This window comes from Leuciscus leuciscus (genome assembly GCF_965113295.1).
Source record: "Leuciscus leuciscus genome assembly, chromosome: 16".
NCBI classification, from domain to species: domain Eukaryota; kingdom Metazoa; phylum Chordata; class Actinopteri; order Cypriniformes; family Leuciscidae; genus Leuciscus; species Leuciscus leuciscus.
Genome location: NC_138740.1, coordinates 1,580,001 through 1,603,208, shown reverse-complemented (window position 1 = coordinate 1,603,208; position 23,208 = coordinate 1,580,001). Strand labels below are relative to the sequence as shown.

General features: G+C 39.6%; 1 protein-coding gene and 1 long non-coding RNA gene across 3 annotated transcripts in view; one reads left to right on the top strand and one right to left on the bottom strand.

The window, feature by feature from the left end:
* Nucleotides 1–220, top strand: part of LOC309478004 — a 244,168-nt gene extending 243,948 nt beyond the window's left edge. Inside the window, exon 3 of the long non-coding RNA XR_014198742.1 lies at nucleotides 183–220. This is a non-coding gene — a long non-coding RNA (uncharacterized lncRNA). The remainder of the gene's footprint in view (nucleotides 1–182) is intronic.
* Nucleotides 1–23,208, bottom strand: part of fstl4 (follistatin-like 4) — a 268,104-nt gene that overhangs the window by 191,893 nt on the left and 53,003 nt on the right. The gene's annotated exons all lie outside the window — the stretch shown is intronic.

Below are 23,208 nucleotides of genomic sequence, written 5' to 3'. Positions count from 1 at the left end.
GCACAAAAAGCACCAAATAAAATAATTTCCACCGCACCGCGCTAAACGCCTTATTCGCACCGCAGGACCTCCAGACGCGCGTAAACTCGTCTTTACATTGACTTAACATTGAAATCACTCGCGCCAGACGCTCTATTCACGTCTGGTGTGAACGCAGCATTAAGAGAACAGAAACAGCTGAGGAAGAAAACACGCGTGTATCAGTATATTGGATCCGTGCATTCGCTCTTAAAGTGACAGCAGCCTAATATTCCAGATGCCGTCTGTCATTAATGTTCATCACACAACAAAAGATAGCGAGAATAATCAATCTGGATTTAATTCATACAATTAAACATTCAATTTATTTCTATAGTATTGCTGTACCTGAAGACTGTTGGCTTGCCTGAAATCCTTAAAGCACTCTTTATTTCATTTGTACTTCTGCTTGTAATGTTTATTTGTTCTTGTTTACTGTTTTCGTTTTATTATTTTTATTCAATTCAAGGTTGAAATCAAGCTTCCTTGTGCGGTGTGTAAACTCATGCACAACAAAACTACCTCACTGTAAAAACACGAACACATAGAGTGAGCAAATATTTTAGGTGAGATCCAGAGAATGCAAGCCCTGGTTATATTTTCGGTTCATTATGAAACTGTGGCAGAACATATTAAACTATGGTGGGTTATCATTGTAATTAAATCAGATATAGACATTTGATATAGAGTGCAATAAAGCAGGATAATTAATCAATTTAAAAAGGCTATTATTCACCTGTATGTGCTTGAAGTCTTTGAGGTGTAACATCAACTCACTCCTGTACGTCCTTTAATCATCAGTCGATCTGTGAACTGTAAAGCCGCAAGATGTGTGATATAACAATAGATCTCTTCTCTGTGAACTGTATATGTGTGCTATAACAATAGATCTCTTCTCTGTGAACTATATATGTGTGCTATAACAATAGATCTCTTCTCTGTGAACTGTATATGTGTGCTATAACAATAGATCTCTTCTCTGTGAACTGTATATGTGTGATATAACAATAGATGATGGTAATGCACAGTTTCAGCTTGTGATCTAATAAGAAGACAATGCAACTAAGCAACTTTCAAGCTACTGAAGAATGTAGTTCAGTTAGTAGCGTCTCTACTTGTAGTTAGTTACTCTCCAACACTGTTTATAAGTGTATTTGTAAGTGTTCTTACTGCCAGAGAGAATGATGGGAAACCTAAGTCTGTGTTTGTCATTGTTGGCTTTGGCTTGATCAGTTGTGGTTTAAAAGACAAGTAAGGGCGTTTTCACACCTGAGAGTCGCACCAAGGTCCGAACCAAAGTTCATGTTTTGATACGTTGTGTATTAGGTTAGTTCTGGTTTGGTTTCTCATTGCAATTATGCGAGTGCACTAAAGAACTTTACATGACGTACTCGCGTCCTGTCATCATCATCTATACGGGCTGCGTCTCGACATTGATAGGTTTGTAAATGGATGTGCGTCTGACGTCACGTGTTGTCAGTTCGGCATACTTTGACAGGAATGAATGAACAGACGCATATCGTTGTCACTATACTGTTATTATTACGGCATTACTCCCTGCAGCTCCAGCTATACTCCAGGCTAGCTCACATTCGCCAAATCAACGTCCTCGTTGTGCGAACATTTTATCGTCGCCGGCAGGACGCAGGCCGTGTGTGTGTGTGTGTGTGTGTGTGTGTGTGTGTGTGTGTGTGTGTGTGTGTGTGTGTGTCTTCAGTTGTTTAGGCTACGTGGGAACCACCGGAACTTCCTGTAAATGTTCTGAAAGTCCGAACCATACAGAAAATGCGTTCACACTAGAAACAAACCAAACCTTTGCTCAGTTTGATCCGGACCGAGACTACCTCTTTTTGTTTGACCAAATTTGGTCTGTTTGGTGCAGACCGTGGTCTGGGAGAGCTTTCACACCTGTCATTTTGATTCGGACCAAACTGAAAAGTCTGAAAATCTGGACCAAACAAGGTAGATGTGAAAGAGCCCTTAGACTCAGTAATATTATCAGTTTATCCGCACTGACACTATCAGATCAGAACAAAATTTGAACTGAATTTGAACTTGCTTCATAATTGATGAACTTTACACAGTTTATTGAAGTGAACTGAATCAACACTGAACTGAACTGATCTGAATATGACTTCTGTAGAGCTGCTTTGCTGTTGAAATTGAATTTGTTTCATAATTGATGAAGTTATTGAAGTGAACTGAATATGACTCTATTGTCTTCTGTAGAGCTGCTTTACAGCTGAAATTGAATTTGTTTGATGAATTTTACAACATTGACACTTTCCTGTTTATCACTGTAAAGCTGCTTTGAAACAATCTGTATCGTAAGCGCTATAAAAGTAAATATGACTTGACCTGTTGAATTGCATTTTCCGACAAGCTTTATCACTAATCTTCATCAACCATTTACAATCTAAACTAAACTCTACACTCAACAAGCACAATACAAGCTTCTGATCTGCTTTCAGCATGATTCATCTTTCCCATGGTAAATAAAAGCATCTTTCATTTCATTTACGTTTGTCACATAAATTGGATCGTTCTGACGTGATGTGAAGGTGTCATGAGACTGAAGCGTCTTCATCACAGACCCCGCTGGAAGAGTGACCGGGGAATCTCTAATGGACGAAACACATTCACCTGTCGTTCTGTTCTGTACGTCTCTCTCTCTCACACTCACACACACACACACACACAGCGCGAGAGAGAGACTCACAAATGCATTACTTTGGTGAAAGTCGTCCAGAAAGCTCCAGTCTATTCTCCGGCAGCCATGATATTATGAGTGCACTTCCCGGATGGAGCCGTCATCAGGGAGCACTAAAAGCAAATTCTGACCCTGTTGATCATCAATAATGCATAAGAAACCAGGGTTAAAAGAAGTGCACCGGCGAGCAAGCACATAATTCATCCAGAAGGCATGGGGAGAACGGCACGCTGTTGTCTTATAAAGTTTAAATGAGCCTGGAGGCTCGTCTGTGTGGCTGTCCACATGCGTTATGGCATTAGCTCGATTACTGATGCCTGCGATGCCTGACTGCATTTAGAGCGTCCCGTCTGACTGAGGACGATCTGAGAACAGAGGAGCGTGTTTGGCCCTCCAACGAATGACGACATGCATAACTGTACAGTACCAGCATCTGCTGTATGCATGGCAATGGCATCCATGGATGACCTGTAGTATTTGTCTCAGGCCTTCTCCACACTAATACGGTTTGGTTTAAAAACGATTATTTTTCTCTCTGTTTTGTCTTCCGTCCAGAGACGGCGTTTTTATTATTGAAAACGAAGCTTTTTGAAAACTCTCCAAAGTGGATACATTTGAGACTGGTGTGTTTGTGTTGTAGTGCGGACTGTCAAACCGGGGGTATTTAAAAACGATGACGTAAGTTTAGTCATGTGACGCATATTGAACCAATAGATACTCATGTTTATGTCGGTATTGTGCCTGTTATATTCACTTTCACACAGTTGCTAAGATATGTTACTTCACACACTCTTCATATCAGTCCTGCAGAGATGACACACTCACTCACATCTGCTGTCCTGCGGCGAAACATGAGAGTTTTAGTGTTTCAGACCAAACATATAATGGCGACCTGGACGATCAGTGAACGCTGAGATATTTAGATAAATTAAATGATCCTGCCAGAAGAATTGCACAATAACTTTATTATTTATTATTACATGGCTTGGTTGAATTCTAATGTAGAATGTGGTGTGTTATTTCTTGATAACCGCTGCTAAGTATAACACACCGTTGCCATGAAAAACAGAGCGTTGCTATGGACACAGGATAACCGTAGAGATGGAACAGACTATTTTCTTTAGCGGAAGTAATACAATCGTTTTTTAAATCAATAAACTCCTTTTTAAATCAATATATCAATATTAAATCAATATTTTGTGTCAAATTATTGATTTATTTGGTAGGTAGCCATGTAATAAGCGGGATTCAAGACCCGTCAAAAAGCGAGATAAAAAGTGCTTTTACTGAGAAAAAAAGGCAAATGTTTCGGTCACATGCGACATCTCTCAATGCCAAACTAAAAATACCTCAAAATAAAAATACCAAAATGCTCAATGCTCAAAATACCCCACAGATGTTTTTATAGCATGTTAATATTGTCACTTTTTGAGGGTGAGCAAAAAAACGTTTTTGTGTGTCTTTTTAAATGCAAATGAGCTGCTGCTCCCGGCACAGAGGGCGCAGAGGGCTCCCGGCACCTCCGCTTCCGCGTCGGGGTCCTGATCAGCCTGTCAGGGTTGTATTCGCTATAACAACCGCCTCACTCTACATTATCCCTTACTTATCTTATTACTTTATGTATCATCTCCGTGAGCTTTCATGAGGGTTTAACGCATGCGCTGGAAGGTGAATTTAGCGTTTTGAAAACTTCTGGGAAACGCTTGTAAGCGCTAGTGTGGATGGAGCGGAGACTGTTTTTAAAAGAAAACGGCGTTTTCAAATGTATCCGGATGAATGTAGACGTAGCCTCAGAGTTCAGCGCACTGCATCCCACAATGCAACACGCTCAACCTTTAAGATCCAGTGCGTCGAATGAACTGCAATAAATATGAGCTGCGCTTTTGATGACTAATTATTTGATCAGACGGAACAAAACGATTAATACGACACACACTGAATAGGACAATTGACAATTTCTGCACGCAACCACCCACTGTGGCGCGAGGCGATGAGGTTTCAAACTGTCTCATGATCTTTTCCATGATCTCATTATAGGTGATGTAATTCCTGTTTTTTTCAGTAATAAATCCGTCTTAACTCCCGGTCAAATGATGAGTCAAGATGAAGCTGGTTCTGCATGAAGTACCAATTATTTTACTTAAACCTTCAATAAAGAGGTGGTTGATTATGATTTCACTTTTCTAACTTTAGTTAGTGTGTAATGTTGCTGTTTGATCATAAACAACATCTGCAAAGTTACAACGCTCAAAGTTCAAAGCAAAGGGAGATATTTGCTTTTAAAGAAATCACTTTTTAAGGACTACAACAAACGGCTGGTAGAGACTAAAATGAGCTTCTTCACGGGTTAGTGACATCACTAACCCTAACATTTACATAAACCCCGCCCCCGGGAACACGATTTATAGATCATGACACAATATGCTACTCAATGACTAGAAGATAACTACTTATGAGCGACATAAATTCATCAACTAACCATTCAGAAATGTCCTGTTGCTTCTACATGTTGTCACTTCTTCTTGAGTCTCTCCATCTTTGTCTGACTCCAGATTGAACATAAAAGGCTAAAAGTGTTTGAAATGTGTGTGTGTGAGGTAATCGGAGCTGCTAACACACACATGAGCTATTGAAGCTCCGCCCACTGTGCCGGGAGCAGCAGCTCATTTGCATTTAAAGGGACACACACAAAAACTGCGAGTTTTTGCTCATCCTCAAAAAGTGACAATATTAACATGCTATAAAAATATCTGTGGGGTATTTTGAGCATTGAGCATTTTGGTATTTTTATTTTGAGGCATTTTTAGTTTGGCATTGAGAAAGGTCGCATGTGACCGAAACGTTTGCCTTTTTTCTCAGTAAAAGCACTTGATTTTATCTCGCTTTTTGATGTCCTTCGTCTATTGTGGAGTGTGCGGACTCTTATGAAGTGCCTCTGTTATCTGGTATTTTGAGCTAAACTTCACACACACACTCTGGGGACATCTGAGACTTATTTTACATCTTGTGAAAAGGGCATTATACCGCCCCTTTAAAAAGCTAAATTTTAGCTACGTTTCATTAAAATGTATGAAGTACAATTAAGTGTATGATTCTTTAGATAATTATGATTATGTTAATGACTTAACCCTTTCCCCACCAGCATTTTCTAAGGAGAAGTTGCCAGCCAGCACCAGATTTTTTAAAATAATTTTCACAAAACTTTCATGGCCCCAAGAATATTTGGTTGTATGAATATGTAAACAGTCAATGTGTGAAAAGAAGGAACAGAGCATCTGCTTTTAAACAACAACAACAACAAAGTATTCTTGCTTCATCAAGTCTTGAATGTGGGTAAGTTTCATAGAAAACAACAACATTTTGAACAAAAGCTTGAGGAAATGTCATGACTTGAGGTCCTAGTCCTGAAAAAAGTTAAAGACCCCTGGCTTGATTCATTCATCACACGGGAAATGAAAGGTGAAGTCAAGCGCAAACTGACTATTAAAATCCACGTAAAGATGTTTAGAAGTATTAAAGACGCCTGAACACAATGCCAGTCTTCTCTAAACCGCAGCTTTACACCTTTAGCCAGTGTGTCTTCTTCTCACGAGGCACTCGAGGGCAAATCACAAATTCTGACAGTTTGTTAATGAACCGTCCGCATTAATATTCATTACCTGACTACAGATGTTAACACAGCCTTGAGTATGTACTAAAACTGAGAATGTCTCCATGCAAGTATCTCACATTGAAGAGGAAAGGCCCTGTACATCCAGTGGAAGAGAGCGCTTCATGTCTTCAGGCATGCTGTATTTGCATTTATTCAGAGCTGTCAGATTTCAAGTGTCTTGTATCTGAACTAAGGGCCGCTTAATATGTTTTAAGACCCCCTGTGGTGCGCGAAACGATCAATGACACAGCGTACGTGACAGTGCTTGGCTAGGGGAGGAGGTTTCATAATGCCTAATGCAGACTCGAATAAATCAATACGGCCTTTGAAACACAGCTGAGGGACGACCAACTTGTTTATCAAAGCAAAAGCAAGCGTTTTTCCAGCAAAACAAGCACAATGAGCTAAGCTGTGAACATCGTCGAGCTGAGCTGAGCGCACGTTACACATTTCCCAGCGTGACTGTAAGCGGAGAGCGATCCCATCAGCCACTGCATCACACACACACACACACACACACACGTCTCACACGTACCTCTGTCTGTGTAGTGCGTGCAGGATTTCAGGAAAACACAGATGCAACGTCAGAAAGATAAATATGGTTATTAGAGGTTAAAAGATGGAGACACAATTGTCTGTTTGTTGAGACCTTGTTTTTAGACTCGAGACACACTGCACATTGTCTTCACATATCCTTAAAGTGGAAATGAAGCAGTCAAGTTAACATTATATAGAAAATGGATTTCCACTCTGATAAAAAATACGGTTATACTTTATTTTGACACTCCCCTTTAGGCTTTCTGTTGACTATAAGTAACATCAACTAACTCTCATTAGAGTATTAGTTCAGTATTAGTAGACTGTTAGGATAGGGTTCGGGTTAGTAGAATAAGTTGACATGTACTTGCTAAGTTTCTTATAGTCAGTAGAATGTCTGTTGGGGAGCATCAGAATAAAGAGTTAGCAGATATTAAGCAGACAGTCTACTAATACTCTAGTGAGAGTGAGTTGTCATGTTGGTGAAATGTTACATATTGTCAACAGAATGTCTATTTATTCATGAACATTATCAATGTTTTGAATGAATGTTCCTCATAATCTTGAATCAGAATAACTTCCCCTTCCTCTTGCAGCATCTCTTCTCTTCTCTTCTCTGATGATGAGGGCGGGGCTATAACCTGTCACTCACATGAGATCCACCAATTCCCCACAGACACAATCAAGCCCCGCCCACATTTGTTCTTGTTCTAGAAGCAGTTTCACTCAGATATACGACACAATAGGGAATAAAAGACGAGCGCAACTTCACTTTTTGCCGACTTTAAAGGTGCATTCAGTAGTTCACTTGCTGATGTTCATGTACTTTAATAACAATGGTGCGCCATCTATAACCACATATTTAGTGTATTTGATTGTGACAAGAAGCAGGGTGGAGCGAGCGCAAATGATCTGGTCTCGAGTCCCACGGAGGAGCTCTGGGAGGATAAAAGAAGGAGTGATGACAGTGAAGGGTGAGAGAGGACCAGGCCTGGACTTTATGCAGTTGTTGTTGTTTTGTTTTAGTTTATGCTGCAGTTATTTTATGCAGTTTCGTTTTCTTGTTTGTTTATTTTGTGATCAACATTGTATGTTGAACTTCCCCGGTTCCCGCCTCCTTTCCCCCTGAACCTGAACACTGATACAATGACTATATTTAATAAAATCATAGATGGATGCTGCCTTATTGGGACATTACTTGTCACTGTCCCTATACCCGTTAGGTACTTTATTCCCTGTATTAAATTAAATATTTTCTTAATGTTTTAATTAAAATAAACATCTCAACCAGCTGATATGCGATGGGAAAAACACCACTGCTCCTGTTATCACGTTTGTTTCGTATTTTAGTCAGACAATGGTGTGCAGAGATAATGTAAATAGCCTCTGCTAACAAATCAGGCTATTTGCATTTGGTGTAAAAAAGTAAAAAACATGATATGTGGCAGTTACGTGTTTTGTATAGTTTTATATTGAAAGATGGTTAGGTACATTATACATTATATCTACATTATAGAGTGAAATATCTGATTGATCAATCATCAAATCATTGTTTGCAAATTGAATGTATAAAATGTCCCAGGACATTAATTAGCACACGGTTTAAAGAGGCTGACTGATCATGTCCATGGTTGTAGACTGTCTGCACTCATAATAGTCAAATTATGAAGACCATCAGTATTCATAATTCCCTTCCCAGCTGAAAACTGCTGAAATGCAGATGTGTGTTAGAATAAGCTGGAATATAATGTTGAGAATAGAGTGAGTTCGCACTGGGAATGAGATGAAGTCCACAAATATACAACTGGAAATAGACACAGAGGACTAATACTATTATACACACGTTTTCTTCTGCTTTTATGTGTCACAGTGGAAATATAATGAAGTGACTGGTGGCCTCAGAACAGCTCATTCAAACATCGTTAGTAACAGTGAACGCTTGACTTGTGTTTCTCATTATGTTGCTTTGTTTCGTGTTTTACGGTGGCGTGTGATTAATGCACAGGTAGCCGTGAGCACATGTCAGAACAGCGTTAATAGACGCCGTGTGCTGTCTGTGTCTGAGAGATCTCGTGGTGAAGCGGTTAGCCTTCATCAGCACATTCAAACTCACGAGAGACATGCAGGAGAACACCAAACAACAGCGTCCAACAAAGTTGAGGAACTTAAAAAATAGACCTTTATCATCATTTTAAAGTCCCTCTGTGGTGAAAATCCAGCTTTTAATGTTGTTTATGTGTCTATGTGGTGTTTTTAATATGCTTTAAGACAAACCATGTGTAAGTTCATAAGTCGACAGCATTGCTGAGTATTTCCTCCTTAAAACTGCAGTGAACCAAAGACAGTCTCAAAAACACGCTTTGAAATCGCTGGTGTTTCTGACGTCACAAACTACCTTGTAACCAATCAGATCAACGTGTGATCGTCAACCAGTGGATCTCTGAGCTGAGTGAGTGAGTGGAGATGGGGTGAATTTGCATATTCATAGAACCACGCATACTAAATGAGGAAAGGGTGTCGAGTTACATTCAAGATATTTGAAGACATGAAGACTTTTTTTTTCAAGGAAAAACGTTTAAATATGTCATTTTGGTGATCAAAGATGAGTACAGGAGGACTTTAAGTTAACTCAACTAACAACTGACAACTCAAATACTTTTGTTCATCTAATGATGAGTAACATCAAGTCTTTTAAATGTAAAAAAATATATTATTCTCAAGGCAAATAAAGAGCGTTTAGCATTTCAAACCTTGTTCTTTCACCTGTATGTTTGATTTTTAAAACCAACCACATGATTATCTGAGGCAAACATAAAGTATAACCATGATGGGCAAATATATTAAATCCAACAGTTGAACGATGAGACTCATCGTTATATCGACCTATAATAGAAAGTAGCTACTTTTACCTGTTGAAGTATGCCTTTACAAGCACCCGTAAGAGCTGTGATTGAGATGTTTGAGTTGGGAGGTGTATTTTTATAATTCCACTACTGTCACAGAAAACACATACTTCATATTTAAGAAAGCCATCAGTAACTTCTACATGCTCATATCAGGATTAAATGCTCAGTCATATGACGGCCTCAACTAATCGGCCCCTTTAGACGGCTTATCCCGGAGACTGATCCGTATCTTCCTATAGGGCAACAGAGACGGATGGACCTCATGACTCTAAACAATAGGGCTCCGGTGGAGCGTGTGACATGTGATAAGAGCAGATATTATCAGCAGTTTCCCCAAAAGAGCACAGACCACGAGTGATCCCACAGTCCCGTCTGGAGGCGCTGTCATTCACGCTCTGGCTCTGTGCATCCACTGCTCTGCATTTCTTGATCTGTGTGCCAGTCTTCACGAGGCTCATATGATGAAGAACATTAAGGCAAACACAACGAGTCTGTTCCAAAACCCAGTGAGCTGTGTCACAGAGGCAGCATCCTAACTCAAAGCACAGATTCAACACATACAAGTACATACTATGCATAAATACCGGGTATGATAGTGTATCTTTAATTCAGCTGAATTCATTGGTCCTGCAATAATTTGACTGAGCTTGCCGATGCGTGTGATGCTGCCCTCGATGTTAGCAGACGCCCGGACAGCCTTCACATCAGGATAAATGCTGGCTCGACAGGTTTGCAAGAGATTAGACGTGTGCTTGTATTCGGTAATACAGTCATTTGTGGTAATGAACATGCACCAGTATTGTCATGATGGGCAACCATTTCTAGAACAGATTTTATATTACATGCAGAAATCCATTTTGGTTCCCCAAAGAACCTTTGAGTGATCAGCTTCTTAGTGTGAAAAACATTTGAATATGAAAAACCATTTCCCACTATAAAGAACCTTTTGTGGAATGGAATATTTCATGGATGTTTAAGTCCCCCCGTAGTCAATAGTTGTATCCCTTAAAACACATTTTTCATAGCTAAAATGAAATATTGAAAAACAAATTCCCAGTGAAAACAATTTCTTCATGGCTTCAAATAACTTTAATGTAACTCTAGACCCTTACTTCATTTAATATACACGGGTCAATATGCAAATTAGCCCCGCCTCCACTCACTCACTCAACTTTACTGTAGTAAACGCTGCTTTAATTAGCCATATATATGTATGTCTGAAGCAGAAACTGATTCAGGAGAAGAAGAGGAAGAGTGAATTATACAGGCTCGTCTACAAGTCCATGTATCAGAATGGTAATGTGTTTTATGTATCGCTCTCTACAACGTCGGACACATAACGATAATTCATATGATTAGTTCTATGATTATCAAACAGCTAATAATGTGTTGCTAAAGTCACACAAACCATGTTCCCGTTCTCATCTCAGAGTCAGAAAGCTGCCTTCTAACAATCACCATCTTTAGAAACACTTTGAACATCATAGAAAGTGAGTGGAGACAGTTCATCATAACATAATGTACATCATATATATAATTAACCCGCTATATTGCTATATGTACTCGATTTTCCCTGACGGGATTGGTCACATGTTTGTGACATCAGAAACACTGTGTTTGAGACTGTCTTTGGTTCACTGCAGTTTTAAGGAGGAAATACTCAGCAATGCTGTCGACTTATGAATTTACACATGGTTTGTCTTAAAGCATATTAAAAACACCATATAGACTTTATTTTCATCACAGGAGGTCTTTAAAAGTTCTTCATGAAACCATTAATGCCAATAAACCATCTTAATCTGTTTGCAAGCACAAAACTTAATTTGGTGGTTCAAAAATATGGTTCTAAAAAATAAGCTTCAATTACTATTGTTTCAACCAATGAGAGTTTATTTGATCAATTCTCATAATAATGATCCCAACAGTGCTCTGAAATCCCAGTCAGTTCTCCTGCAAGATGTTACAGCAGTGGCTTGTCCTCGGACCAGCGGCGTGTCTGGCATCAGTCTGAGTTTCTGACCCAGAGCTGTGGTCAACATCTGGCCATCCGACAGCCAACATCTGTTCGTCTCAGGGAAACATCTCTGTTAGTCTCAGCGCATCTCGCTCCGGCATGAACGGAGGCCTTCTGCTTTATATATCAATACAAGTTGCACTTTGGATATCGAAAACAGCTATGCTTAAAACTAAATAATGTACTTGAAAAGCAATAAAAGCTGCTTTCAGAGAATAGAAGATGTTTTCAAGCATAAACCTCCTTCAGCTTTGGTAGATTAATGCTCAATAAAACAAGCCTAATTATCCTTTGCTTCTGTAATTAATTACTTTTACATTTCTTCATTTAGCAGACGCGTTCACCCAAAGAAACTTGGATAAACAAATGCGGAACATCACAAGTAATTTGTCATAAGACTCAACAATATTCACAGTAAACAATGCCAAGGTTTATAGATGCCAAGAGTATACGACAGATGAGGAGAGCAAGGGTGAAATGTAGAAGAGAAGAAAGACAGATTCTTTCTGTATAAAGTTAATGAGTAAGTGCCTTGGTTTACGGTTGTGGATTAGTTACAGTAAGTGCTTGCCGAGAATGAGCTTCAATCGATCTTCTTTTAAACATTTGCTAATGGGATAAGCAGAAGAATCCACTAAAGCACATCTACCGCTGAATTTATAATGCGTCGCTGTCACTCATTTTCAAGACCTTTCACCTTATTCATCCCGCAAACTCTGTGTTCTTGTGTCCTCTTGGAAATGGAGGACCCATTCATTAAATGGGTGGTTGATTATGATTTGACTTTTCTAACTTTAGTTAGTGTGTAATGTTGCTGTTTGATCATAAACAATATCTGCAAAGTTACAACGCTCAAAGTTCAAAGCAAAGGGAGATATTTGCTTTTAAAGAAATCACTTTTTAAGGACTAGAACAAACGGCTGGTAGAGACTACACCACATTCCTCCCGGGTTAGTGACATCACCAACCCTAGAATTTACATAAACCCCGCCCCCTGGAACATGATTTATAGATTCTCATGACAGAATATGTTAACCAATGACTAGAAGATAACTACACATCAGCTTCATAAACTCATCAACTAACCATTCAGAAATGTCCTGTTGCTTCTGCATGTTGTCTCTCCATCTTTCTGACTTCAGTTTGAACATAAAAGGCAAAACGTTTTTGAATTGTTCAGTGCGTGTGTGTGTGAGGTAAAAGGACAGAGCTCTTGAAGCTCCGCCCCCTGTGCCGGGAGCAGCAGCTCATTTGCATTTAAAGGAACAGACACAAAACGGTGTGTTTTTGTTCACCCTCAAAAAGGGACAATTTTAACATGCTATATAAAAATATCTGTGGGGTATTTTGAGCTAAAACTTCACACACACTCTGGGGACATCAGAGACTTATTTTACATCTTGTGAAAAGAGCATTATACCACCCCTTTAATAATGCTTTAACCAACACTGCACTCTTCAGTGGGGGTCTATATAAAAATAAAGTGGCATTTTATTTTTATTTCGTGACTTACTAATTTACAACGTAACGAAGTTGCACGCTCGTAGTTTCCTTTGCACTTTATATGCAGTGAAGCGATACACAGCACGTGCCGCCGCGAGCACAGTAGCCTATAACGGCTGACAGGACAGGACCGTCCGTTTTTCTGAGGTGAAATACTTTTTATTTCAGTGTACACATACGTCACTGCCTGGTAGTTCCTATTGTGCTGGGTTTTCTTACGTATTCGTGATTCGCCTCTCATAACATAACATGCTCTAAACACACACACGCAGAGTGGATTTTCTTTTGTAATCATGGCATCCGTAATCCCAATCGCGATTAGAAATTCGATTAATTGTGCAGCCCTATTGAGATTGCACAATACTTTCATGTTTAACGGGTTAGTTCCACTTTTTTCCGGTGTTAAAGTACATTTACAAGCTGATTTTGTGTCTGTTTCTAAAAGAGAGTTCTTCAGACAACATCCAAATCTGTTTTCTGGAGATCTCCAGTAGATAAGAGCGTGTTTTCCATTCTCACACAGACCCGTATCTTCCCTGCCTTTTATTTCCTCTGCTATTCTTCCATTGTTGTGGTCTGTCACTGCGTTCGGCACAACAAATGCTGCCAGTGACACATAAAGTTTGCACCTTTCCAGAGAGGCGTCATTAAAGCAAACAGCGTGGAGTGAAACGCACAGAAGCTCGTGATGCACGTGCCAAACACTAGCACTGAAACAGCTATAAATATCACTTATCACACGAAGAGACGTGACACAGACGTATCATCTCAGACAAATGGCTTCCATCAAACGGACGGATGATTATTTTCATGCACATCTGCCAGCCGGAGAGGAAAGAAAGGAGCTCGAGAGCGGCCGATGCAGAACATGTGTGAACATTGAGCTTTCATAGGAACAAAACCAAGTTCTAACACACCTGGGCTTCTCTATCCGTCACGTGACTTCAGGAGCATTTGTTTGGCCAATCACATGAGCCATACATGTCATGTGATATTTATAATAATATAATATAATAACTTGCGTGTGCTTAAAGAGACACTTCCTTGAACACACTTAAGTATACTTTTAAAAAGTTTTCTTTAAATATATTGTTTAAAAAAGCATTTGTCGTGCATTTAAAGTACACTCATTTATGTTTTCACTACTGTACTAAAGCACATGCAGAGTACTTTATTCCAATTTTAACTGTTGTGTGTTATTTGTTATTATGTTTGAAGTAAATAATCTTAAATGTACTAAATTGCAACTTCATTACAAATGTTTACTACAAATATATATATAAATACAAGTTTTATATTTCACATTTTTATATTTTAGTTTACCATAAATGCTTGTCTGTACACTTTAACCATATTTCAAAGACAATTATGATATGACATAAGGAGAGAAGAGTGGTCAAAGAGCATTCTTAAGGTCAACTAAATGCATTTTAATATGCATTTAAACTATAATACATGTTCATTTAATTGTAACTGATAGCTGGGAAGTCTCCAAACACAGTTCATACTCAAGTATATTCTTTTAAAGTATGTTTTTCTATAAGTTCTCTTTTAAAAAGTATGCTAAAGTGTACCTATTTTTGTTTTCAAGGTGAGCTGTGCCTTTTGAATTGACATTGAGAATGCAACATCTAATAGTGTAGCTTTATGAAACGCCACGTGGCGTTGAGTGTGTGTATCCAGAAGCGTCTGCATTCATACTCCTGCATCACAGCACAGCTTTCACAGCTGTGAGAACAGGACTGGGTTCTTTTGGGTTCTCAGGACTGGGTCTGGTGTGTTCAGCACACACGCCTCAGAGAGAAATAACCCTGGATTAGAGAAGGAGTCAGTGTGTCTCTCAGCATGAGGGTCCGTAAGCCGTCCCGTAAACCCAGCAGTGTGTCCCTCAGCTAGTGGGTGGCGCACAACCCAGGACATACAGAAAAGTCTTAAAGAACCCTTCAACTTACATAAAAGTTTTTTATACTACCAAAGTTTCTTGTTTACTTAAAAAATAAAAAAAATAAAAAAAATTCCAGCTTTTAATGTTGTTTATGTCTATGTGGTGTTTTTAATACGCTTTAAGACAAAATATTCATAAGTCGACAGCATTGCTGAGTATTTCCTCCTTAAAACTGCAGTGAACCAAAGACAGTCTCAAACACACGCTTTGAAATCGCTGGTGTTTCTGACGTCACAAACTACCTTGTAACCAATCAGATCAACGTGTGATCGTCAACCAGTGGATCTCTGAGCTGAGTGAGTGAGTGGAGGCGGGGCTCATTTGCATATTCATAGAACCACGCATACTAAATGAGGCAAGGGTGTCGAGTTACAGGCAAGATATTTTAAGGCTTTTTCAAGGAAAAAAACATGTCATTTTGGTGATCGAAGGTGAGTTTTAAGGGATTCAATTATTGACTACATGGGAACTTTAAGGTTTTATTTCTTTGGTTAAATACTTCAAAAAGCATTTTGACTTGAGGAAGACCAACATGTTGTGTCAGCACTGCACTTGTGATGTAAAGCGCTTGGGTAACAAATAAAATTAAATAAAATTAAATAAAAAAAAAACACAATAAAAGAGTTCAAAGACTTGTAGAATGTTGCAAGATTCACGTGTATTTGTCTCGGATGAAACTGACCACGCTTTTAGCACCAATCGCTGGACATTACTGTCATTTTGTAGAAATTTCACCACAGGCATGTTTGAGTTGCATGTATTAGATTAAAAATCTATCGTCCTTGAGATAATACACATAAAAATAAAAATGTGTTCAATGTTAGTGTGAGTTAGTGAGCCATAATTTTCTGTTGAAAAATGCCTAATGACATTAATCTAGCCGCAGTTTCCAGCAGAAACGCTGTCATTATTCAGTGCCTGAAAAGAAAGAGACTAAGGAGGACCCTGGACGGTTCTGAGGCTCGCCGGCGTCTCGGATGGCTGTCCGCACCTCAGGATATTCTCTCTACAGCAGAGAACAATTTATCTTCAGCTAATAGACCGTGTCCATTTATTTCAGACTCCAATATCACAGAAGTGAAGCTCTCCAGATCACCTCAGATGTGCACTTTATCCAGTACAATATCCATAGGCAACATCACTAGACAAGTCAATCATTAGCATTGAGCTCCTCACAAAAGTTCTGGAAAGCTTGAATGTAATGTTCATATAATTATGTGTAGTCATATAGAAGATGTGGTCATATTAGGTGTCTTTAACTACCATGCACCTAAACAAAATAATTGTGAGGTGAAATGTACTTATTGTGTTCATGTTGTTTCACAAAAAGCTGTTATTGATCTGGAAACGGGTAAAGTTAAGGACAGGTGGTATGGTTAGGTTTAAGGATGAGTTAACATGTATGTGAAAGTCAACAGTGTAATTATAGATGTGAATGTTTTACTGGGCTTCGGTTGCACTCAAGTGTGTAGTTTTAGGGGTGTTTAGCATCAAACAAGGACTAAATGGACATTCACTGTTACTTAGGATGCGTCACTCCCCCTTTTATGCAAATAAGAAAATATGAAGAATAAAACCCATATTATCCAGCTCAAGCCCTCCTCTGGACAAATATTTAAAATATTTATACTACCATGAGAAATGACATGAATGAATCATGTGAAATAGCCTGTCCTAAAAAATCTCCATATATTTCTGTCCCTGACTAAATAATATTGAGATATGATATAAATTATAAATGAACATAATTAAGCGTCGTACATTGGTTCTGGTAATGAATGGACTGGGAGGCGTCTGAATAAATCCCACATGATGACCCGATGTTAACGCGAGTGTGCTGAGAGCATCTCTTCAGACATCATGACATCTGATGTGTCTAGCGCCGCAGACGTGTGTGTGTGTGTGTGTGTGTGTGTGTGTGTGTGTGTGTGTGTGTGTGTGTGTGTGTGTGTGTGTGTGTGTGTGTGAGAGATGTATGACACTCGTCAGCATGAATCTCAGAATGGTAGTTTGTTCTGCTAGTTAGAGGATGACGACGTCTCTGTGAAAGGAACGAGCCATGATGAGCATCGATGCAAACCGACTGCATTGATAACAGAAGCTATAATAAACAAAACATTATGCATTATGAGAATACAATGTGTGAGTGTGTGAATGTAAAAGCTGGGCTGTGTTGTAAAAACAAAGAAAAGTTTTGTTTTTCATGCTGTTGTTTCACTGCAATGTGTTTGAATGTGAAATTGAATCGGAAACTGCAATGACTGACAGTGAATTAATCATAGCGACCGATGGGACAAAACAACACCTCAGAACAGATGTGCATTAAGTCTAGGAGTGTAGATGCAAACTAACAGACCAGCCACTTCTTCTATGTGTATGTGTGTCTTTGTCCTTTATGTTATTACTAATTTTTCACTTGATCTTTTAACAAAAATATATTTATTTATTAACATTTCAAGGCTACATGCTGTATAAACTTATTGTTGACTTGTTATTTACTTATTATTATTATCATCATAAATAATAAACTCAATTAATTTAATATTTTCATTTCCATATGGTTAAAAAAGTAGCAAAATAGTTCCAACCGTTTTGCTTTGGTACCGAAATTTTACTGGTATACATTCACTGATTATGATAATTATATATCATAGAGAAATAATTACATGGAATCAAATCAAATTGTCACATGAGTTTACATTTCATGATGCATCATCCAGTAATGAACTGTCAAAGCAGAAGCTCACAGCCCTGTAACCCTCTGTATTGTGTATTGTTCATTGTTTATTATTGTCTTGTTTTGTATTTGTTATTATTGCATAAAAAAAAAGAAAGCTCATAGTCCTAGAGTTATACGGAGTACACAGTTCATTGTGAAGCGCTTCGCTTTGAAACATGCAGCGAGTCAGACTATATATTTATTCAAACACTTTATAAAACCACAAATGGCTGTGATTTAATCATCACACTAAGGCTTCGTTCAGACTGTCAGTCCAAATCTGATCAGATTTAGCAAGTGTGAGCGGCAACATCACATGACATGTGAGATTTACAAATCCGCTTCGAGCTCCATTCATATGAGGTTTGAAATCCGATCCGGTCACATTTCTGGAAATCAGTTTCAGTCTGGCCGCTCTGATCGGATTTTGTGAGGTTTGTGTGACTTTCTCATGCCACGATAAACGTAAACGTCAGATGTTGTTATAGGAAGCATGCTGAAAGTCTCTGAAACACGCTTGTGTGGTTGCAAAGTGCCGGACGAGCAGAAAATGACAGTATAATGGAGACATGTTGAATTTTGAGACTGGTAGAGACGACTCGATAAAGTCGCTCATCCCAGCCTTTCTGCGGTTCTGACGCTGTCTCAGATACACTAAGGGCCCTATCTCGCACCCAGTGCAAGTGACTTTGTACAGCGATGCATGTATCATTCCTATTTCTCACCCGACACACAGCGGACTTTTCCCTCCACAGACACACGCCGGTAAATTAGGGAATGAACTTGCGCTCCCGGGGGCGGTTCAGCGAAAAGAGGAGGCGTGTTCCGGCGCAAACGTTCCCTGGTGCTATTTTGCAGTTTCAGAAAACAATTCCGCCACTGACCAGGAGAAACCTAGTCTAAAGTCAGTGGGTGTTATTCAGATGCTATTTTAAGGGCACATGCTTGGCCATAATCAATGTAGCGTGTGCACAACACACACACACTTTGATTCTCTCATCTACACAGAAGCAGCAATTCTCATTTTTAGAAAACCATACATTATTACAAGGGAAAATATTACCACACGAGGGAAATCATTGTTGTGTCCATGAAGATGTGAAAAAATAGGCATAAATCTAGCTTACACATTTACCCAAATTATCATACGCCTGTTTAACCGAAGCTAATTTGGGTGTGTTTCTCCATCCCCAATGTCACTTCTCTGTGTTTTACGGCCCTGACGAGAACGTCGGTCTCCTCGGCTGTGAACCGCTCCTGGCGTGAGTCTGGCAAATCCGCCGTTATAATAGCAATCCGCCATGGAACAAGCGCACCTGCTCTTAAAGGGAATGTGAGATGTCGCTCTGATTGGTTTATTTCACGTTACGCCCAAACCACACCTATGAGTAATGAAGCTACTTCAGACCAACACATTTTAGATTTGCGTCGGGCGCAAGAGTCATTTATCCTGCCGGTATAATAGCAACAGCGCCGGTGACCCGCCCACAAAGTTACTTGCGTTTCATGTTTGATACTTGCGTTTCAGATCGTTAAAATAGGGCCCTTTGTCATGCTGTAAATAAGACAACATCTGTATTGCAAACCCCTCCATTTATATGAACCCTAAACTTTGCAATCTGATTCACATATTCAATCACATGCACCGAACAAAATGTCAGCACAGTTCCCAGTCTCCACGTTCAGAGCAGTTATGTCACCGGAGCTACTCTAGGCATTATTGCTGTTTCGGTCTTGACGATGTATCTAAAAAGAAAGCTGACATTTGTGTCAGAAGAGCTTTTTTAATTAATATTTGGTAAATATTCATTCTCCTCCACTGACTATATGACCTTTAACGTCAATTTTTGCCGAAAGGTGACAAGTGTGTGCATCCCTGCACTTCAGTTCTTCCACATCATCTAACAAACCTCATTAAGTTCACCACAGGGACGTTGTAAAGACAGTTAAGCTCTTGCATTTTGCATTAATTAAAGCCTGCAGGAACACAGCAAACGTGCAGAGGGACATCCAGCGCTGAGTTCACCCTGCTTCTCTGCGGACATATAATAATCATATATAGAATAATTATAAATAAATCACAGACACCTCCATTAATATTTGACACTGAACTACACTATTGTTACGCAGCCAGATGGTGTGTGTGTATGTGTGTGTGAGTACTGGTCCTCACTAGTTAAAATGGCTAATAAATTGGCCACATGTTTTATTTGAATTCGAGAGTTTTGCACATGTTTCTGTGATGGGTAGGTTCAGGGGTTAGGAATAAAATTGAACGGTATTTTGATATGAATGGAAGGTAGATAGGCTTTGTCTTGGCAGACTAGATGTACAACGCTGCTGGTGTGAGTGAAGGCTCCTGCTGAAACATGCATTAATACAGATCTAGACAGGTGGTGCTGGGGAAGGAGAGGGGCTGGGAACATTCTCACAGCAGCGTCCCACTATAACTTTACAAATACTACTGTTATTGTGTCACGGAATATACTTTTAGCCGAGAATGTAGTTGTTTAGACCTCAAATATGCAGTTTATTTATAAACATAATGCCTATTTGAAAACTTGTTTGGATGTTTCACAGATGTGAGCTCCAGGCCGTCAGCAGCCGATCAGCGCTTGTGTTCCCGCTGAGGACAGCTTTATCGCGGACAGTCCTCAGGGTCCAGGCGTTTGCCGCCGGCTCTTATGTAGATGGTGCTTAAACATGAGATATAATTCATTTTGGGTATATCAAACAGGCAAACTTTGCTCTTATTAATCTATTACTTGTTCCACAGCGAATTGATTTGGCTGAGGGCAAAGTTAAGTTTCATAACTTTTTATTTCTATTTCTAACTTAAATCCTGTACTAACTAGAGGCTTGCTTTTGTACTTTTGCCTGAATTGTTTGCTTTTCTTTTTTTCCTCTTGTACAAAATTATTTGTTAATTTAATTTAATTAACAACACTACTTCAGTGAAAGTAACATTATTGTGCCATTAGATTGTAGCAAAGACTTTTATTCCAGGGACTGAAACAAGGTTGAAAACAAGGTAATTATTTTTTCTTTAAACAACATATAAGACGCAACCGACAAATGCATTGACTAGCGCTGTCATGGAAAAACTCCTTAACTGTTAAAATGATACTAAGACAAAGATATCGCTTTCCTCAGCGGACATTCAGACTGATTTTGTGATTATGAATATGAGACTGACCTGAGGACTATCAGATGCAGGTAATGCACTCGTTTAGTCGATCTCTCTCTCATAATACTCTACATAATACAATAAGCTTCAATGAAGAGATTTACACCGTGTCCTAACCAGACGCGATGCGAGAAGATTCCAGCGACAAATAATGTGTCTGTCCACACTAGACGCGACGCGACTGCGAGATGTGTCAAAATCAATCAAAACCCACAGCCAATCAGAACAGCGTGTGGGCGGAGTCAGCCAATCAGAACAGTGTGTGGGCGGAGTCAGCCAACCAGAACAGCGTGTGGGCGGAGTCAGCCAATCAGAACAGTGTGTGGGCAGAGTCAGCCAACCAAAACAGCGTGTGGGCGGAGTCAGCCAATCAGAACAGCGTGTGGGCGGAGTCAGCCAATCAGAACAGCGTGTGGGCAGAGTCTCACGGCACCAGAGAGTAATCTTGACGGCACTCGCAAGAAAATGGATAAGTACATAATCAAATTCACAAACATTACACCATTTAAACATTATTAAAATACATAGGCTGAGTTACTAAAACAATCTTTGTCAAAGAATGCACTTGTTTGTTCACAGTTTGAACGTTCTTGTTTCCAATTGTTTAATTTGAAGATCTGAGGTGAATTATCCACTGTTGCTTTTACAGCTTCAAAGCTGGAGCACTAAATGATGTTCAGAGTCACATGACACGCTTTTAACATTAAATAAAGCACATAAACAGCACCTGAGATCATCATCGCCACACTTTGTGTTTGTTGTTCCAGCGCGACGTCACAGAAAATAGAAACCGTTTCTAAAATAGAGTTGTCGTGTGTCGCCGGCGCGGCTGGTTAGGGCACACACTGATTAACATGGAAAACAACCTTTTATCGCGCGTCGCGTGTAGTTAGCACACGGTGTTAGCGTTCCTTTCTAAAGTGACGTTTTAGAATTAGTAACGGAGGCTTGGGCTCAACTGTTAAACAGTCAACTTCAGATCTGAATCTGTGGTGAAAGAAAGTAGTTCTGCACAAAAGAGGCTTTTTAAAGACAGTGTGTTGTTGTTTCTTCTGTCTTTACACACTTGTGGCGTTGAACTGTTGTATAAACGCAATGTCACACTCGTAGTTATGCGATATGGCTCTATGGCTGTGATTATGTGGCTGTGATATGTGTATGGCAATATGGCTCTATTGTCAAGTATTGTCAAACAAAACGGAGGCTAGCTCGACCCTCCCTCCTCCTCATCCCGGCCCCGAAATGAAACGGAGCGCTACTGAATACATACGTGTTCATCAAGAAAAAGATTGAGAAATGACTGCCATAAACGTTCAGTCGAGCGGAGACTGAACGCTGCAGCCACGGCCGTGCTTGCTCTCACTCCCTCCACCGACGTCCTCATCCAATGACACAACTAATGCATTCTGCTGCCCCACTTCTGAAGCTTTAACTGATGAGATGAGGGTGAGCCCCTCTCAGGGGTCCGCACCACCCGGCCCACTATTACACATGATATTTGCACAAAGTTTGTGTTTGAATATGAAGTACATTTTTAACAGAGGTAATTCCCCGGGGCCTCAACCGATAGATGAGTGTTTCTTCACACTGACTTCCTTTCCTCCACTAGGAACTATGGGCTTTGAGATCCTGTACCCTATCAAAGTCTTTAAACATGTATTTGGGATGTGTATTTGTGTGTGTGAACGCTTGGTAGAGAAGGAGATTATATATAGACATGTCCTCCTTTCAAATGAGTCATAGAATATGTAAGTGTAAAAGGACGTTCATATAACAGACACCACAGTCTGATGTCAATAAAAGGCTCTGTGCCGTAAATGTCAGTGATGAGCGCCAGTGCATGCCAGTGCCGTTTCATAACACCAGTGGCCTTTCCATTTGGAAAAGATCGTTTTTAATGATTTTTGACTTCTGTCAGGCAATGTCTGTGTGAACAAACTGTGTTTGGCTTCTCAACAATAAAGCTTTGGTTACACTGGTTCTGATTTTAGGCGTTCTGTTGACTATAAGTACTGTA